Source organism: Schistocerca serialis, chromosome 1 (genome assembly GCF_023864345.2).
Source record: "Schistocerca serialis cubense isolate TAMUIC-IGC-003099 chromosome 1, iqSchSeri2.2, whole genome shotgun sequence".
NCBI classification, from domain to species: domain Eukaryota; kingdom Metazoa; phylum Arthropoda; class Insecta; order Orthoptera; family Acrididae; genus Schistocerca; species Schistocerca serialis.
In genome coordinates this window covers 83,398,266-83,403,176 of record NC_064638.1, presented here as the reverse complement: position 1 = coordinate 83,403,176, position 4,911 = coordinate 83,398,266, and the positions used below count along the sequence as shown (strand labels likewise).

The 4,911-nt window shown below is 42.6% G+C and overlaps 1 pseudogene; it reads left to right on the top strand.

Moving 5' to 3' along the window:
* The first annotated feature begins 1,406 nt into the window (after positions 1–1,406).
* On the top strand, positions 1,407–1,524 carry LOC126427476 (5S ribosomal RNA; annotated as a pseudogene).
* Positions 1,525–4,911: the final 3,387 nt, after the last annotated feature.

The window sequence follows — 4,911 nt, the reverse complement described above, 5'->3', positions numbered from 1 at the left end:
TGAGTTTAAACACTTCCGCTGGCCACCAAACTCTCCAGACATGAACATTATTGAGCATATCTGGGATGCCTTGCAACGTGCTGTTCATAAGAGATCTCCACTGCACTTACTCTTACGAATTTTTCGAAGGTTCTGCAGGATTCATGATGGTGTCAATTACCTCCAGCACTATATCAGACATTATTCGAGTTAATGCCACTTCATATTGGGGCACTTCTGCGTGATTGCGGGGTCCCTACACGATATTAGGCAGGTGTACCAGTTTGTTTGGCTCTTCGGTGTATAATCGTACATGTTATGAAGTCCTTCCGCCAAGTTTTTCTCTCTGTGTGTGAAGGCTAATGTCAAGAAATATTATAGGGATTTTGATACGATTTTACAAATAGATTCAGGAGGAAGGTTTGTGCATATAAACTATTATCGCCTCACCAGACAAGCCGCCCGGCCTTAGACACATAGTGTTACTCGTTCGAAGCCGGAGCAGGTTGATGATGCTCCATATATTCCAGTCATTTCCAATCGAGGCCTCATTATCCGCCTCTGCGCTTGTTCACTTATCCGTCAGCGGGCCGTGCCCCCTGTGGACGATTGGCTCGTATCGTCTAGTTAACGTGACCTGCCTGCAAAAAGAAGTTTCAGGCAGTATTGGCTATATCTCTAAACGGTTACAGGTCCACGTGGGAAGACGAAACCCATTTCATCCTCGACGGTGGATACCACGACGAACAGACACGCTCTGCAACCACGGTATCTTTAAATGCCGGCAGACATAGTGCACAAATTAAACACACGTAAGTAAACAGTCGCTATGTACGTTGTAGATTTCTCGTAATGTGTACCTTAATTAACATTCTATAATTTCACTCTTTTATACACATACAAATCGTAATATTTTATTGTTTTCTTCATCCTTGATTAGTGTGGCTATGTATCATTTTAATATAGATTTTATTCGTCACGCGTAGTATTTAAATATCTTGGGCGGTCTTGTGGATGTATATTTGACAGATTTTTAACCCGTTATTAGCATTTTGTTTGGTCGGTGTCTTCAGCTTGTTAGATGGTAGAGTGACTTATCTGATTCTCAATCAGATATTTAATTGATACATGTAGTGTGCAAGCAGCTTTGATGCTCATGTCACTATGGTAATGGGAGTGGGCCTACTAGCAGAGAGAACTCGCCTGTGTAGTTTTTGCAGCGGCGTTGTGTGATCTCAATAGAGTTGCATGGCATTCTACGCCCGAGGTAATCGATGACAGAGAGTTACATAAAAATTTTTCTTTGTACTGGTTACTCGCTAAAAACTTAATTAATCATCACAAAGACATACTGCAGGAAAGAATCAAAACTTTAGCTCGTTGAGTTTTTATTAAATATGTAATTAAATGTTTCCGTGGGCGGACTGGGCAACGGCCTTGCCGCAGTGGTTACACCGGTTCCCGTCAGATCACCTAAGTTAAGCACTGTCGGGCATGGCCGGCACTTGGATGGGTGACCATCCGCGCTGCCATGCGCTGTTGCCATTTTTCGCGCTGCACTCAGCCTCGTGATGCCAACTGAGGAGCTACTCGACCGAATAGTAGCGACTCCGGTCAAAGAAAACGACCGGGAGAGCGGTGTGCTGACCACACGCCCCTCCTATCCGCATCCTCCACTGAGGATGACACGGCGGTCGAATGGTCTCGGCGGGCCACTTGTGGCCCGATGACGGAGTGCTTTTTTTTTGGGCAGTACTGAAGAAAGTGCATAAGCTTCAGTCTGTAAAACAATATTCTTTCAGAGACTGGAGGGTTTGAGAACGTCGATACTGGTGTTAACAAGACGTTAATAAAACGTTATACAAATATTCTGCTTTTTCAGGTACCGAGTGTGGGGGTGTTCTGTGCCGATTGGCTGTCAACTGCTTCAACGGGTGCGGCATCACCTGTAGCTCAGGGTCAGGCTGGGCTCCTTGCAGTAATTAATATCGCCCGGTGGCGATCTTTAGCCCAAGCGGAGCAGACGAGGCGTGTCTGGACGCGACAATAGCGTCGCTAACGACCCGTGCTGGGTGCGCACTGCGCCCCAGGGCAGCGGACAGCTCGCCAGCCAAGGCAGCGGAGGGCTGCAGAAGACGCCGAGGAGGCAGCGGCCGCCGGGGAGCTCAACGGCGAGCGCCTTGTGGGCCACTGCAGTCAGCAGCCGTACGTATCTCATGTGCCACCCTTGGCGAATAGTTGACAGTGATCATTTCAAGTCACAGAAGCAGCGGAATACAGGTAGTTTTGTTTAAGACAGCGTGTCGAAGTTCATCTAACATTAGTCTGTAACCTCATTTCTTACTTTACACACCCACAAAGAGGCGGCGACTTGAATTTTCTTGTGTGGTTGGGAGGAGGAGGGAGGGGGAGGGGGTGAGAAGGCGTATAAAGATCATTATAAGGTACTACATCCGACAGATAACATTGCGTTTATTTACTTCCAACAGGTATTTTTTCGCTGTTCTGAACGCTTCCAACCAGACAGATGCATTTAAACATAATATCAGAGCCACCAAATGATACGCAAAAGTTATTTTGGTCCCAGGAAGTGGGTCAGTAATTGTACGAGACAAATTAATGACTTTGAGGAGTCTCTATTCACTTGTCGCGTTACATTCGGGTAAAATTCCAAGCTTTCGAAGATATCCACCATCTAGGACCGGATGAAGATGGTGGTGGATTTCTTCTAAGGCCTGTTATGTTATCCGAATTTGACTCTGCAAGTGAACAGAAAATTTTTTATGCAAGGACTCCGCAGCGAAAGCCTTCGTAGCCATAATACCTTGTCTGGCTGCAAATGTGCTCCGCTTCGATTCATTCCCTCATATGAACTCGTCACTCATCAAGGTCAATTTTTATCGATTTATCTCTACGGTTATTGACAAGGGCATTGACGTTAAGATGTCCTGTCTGGTTACAACCGAAGATACGTTTTCAGCATTCGCAGACAAAAAAACGATCGTTACTGGGAATGTTAGCACGATGAACTTCAATAGATAACTAGGTGAAACTGGTGTTACACCTTTTCTAGGTATTTCACCATTTCATCTAATGAACTAATGTTTGCAGAAATACTATTTCGGATAATTTCACGAAACATGCTTCGGCCGAGAAGCAAGCGTTCGTTGTCCTTACCTTAATCCTAGAAATATAATCTGAATATTTGTTATCAGAAAGAAGAAATTGTTCAGTTTGGTTTACAAACATGAATGACAGAGTTTTTTCGTAACTCCAAGGAGCTGATAGACGAATCCATTGTTTCGTATTGAAATCTTCAGTACTTATCACACACTTCAGTGAATTGTTGGAGTCATTGTATTTCTTAGTGATTATTCTTTTACGGAATAATTTTGGGGCTCAGCATCCATGCCTTTACATTCTGAAGTTGTTTTAGCCCATAATGATTCAAAATTGTCTCTCATAAATTTAATCGATGTTAGAAGATTGAGAAACCATGTTATTGGCCTACTGTAAGTGTAGGGAATCTCTTTATGATTCTATGCTGGCCATATCAATGTGTCCAAGCACTTTTACCAAAACCAACAACATGTAAATGAGAAGTGTCTGTATATTAATTTAAAAACAAAGTTGCTATGGCCCCAGTATCTTAAGGGCCATTTCTCAAACATTTAGAAAAATTTCATGAAGTTAGCAGGGTTGAACAAAACTGAAGACATTGCAAAGTACCATGTAGGGCCGAGTGGTTTCAAATATTTAGACTAATCTGTCTTTAAGTGAACAAAAATGTCTAATCTGTTAGGTGATGCTCTATTAAAATGCATTAAATCCTTCATAACACTCAGTGCATTTCGACGATCCTAGATTGCTTTCACATCGTCACATCGACTAACGCGTCTGCACGGAGTGCACAAATACAGCTCCCTTCTGTTTCCATATTTCGTCTGGACACCATTATATAATGCAACCATGTTACCTGAACCATCAATGCATGGAATCAAAGCAGTTCAGCAGTACAGGGTCTTAACTGTGGCACTTTGTATCGAGTATATCAGTAACAAACATTCTTTTATCTCTAACAAAGTATCAACAAATCTTATCTTAATCGCTCTTTGTTGGCTGTGTCTGTTGTTTCATCTGCTACGATTGGAAAATACTATGTAATATTGATATTATCCAGTAATCTCTAAGAATTGTATGGCTTAAAACAGCCAAAATTTCGTTTTGTATATCATGGAATGTCCATTTACTAGTTTCGTGCTGCAGCCCGATTAAAATTTGCTGATTATTTTCATATCGAAGTTACTTCTTTCATCAATATGCCCACCGCATTGGAGGCACGTGCACTGCTATGTAATCAAGAGAAGAGAAGATTTTTACTATACAAGCTCAGTTTTCTTTTATTTGTGTCCGATTTCCTTTTGAAGCCTGACTAAATAAATATGCATTAGATTTTAAGGATCTGAATTTCAATGCAGCTTCCCTGAGGCAGCCTGATGTTTCATGCACTTCCTACTTTTCTACCACTTTCTTCCAATTTGCAAACACGGTTTCCGTGAAAGTTGTTTCCTTTTTGTAGCCAGTAAGGGGCGAAAGACTGAATAATTCCATGTCATAGTAAGACTAACTGACCAATGACACAATCCACTGTGTGCCGTATTAGTGCAGTGCCGTATTAGTGCGCGCGTCTCAAATGGTAAGAGGTCTGGACACACTAATGCAGGGAAAACGCCATCGAGACAGCTCGTTATGTGCACAGGTCAGAGAAGTAATAGAGATGAACTTGCAGTAGCTCTTCAAATCTGCATTTCCTTGCACCTAACCATTAGATATGCTTATGCAATAATATACATGCAAATTTAACAGATTTCCTGGAAAAGGGGAGCGGTTGGACCGTGAGAAATGCACGTTTGAACATTTGAGACGGGGCCA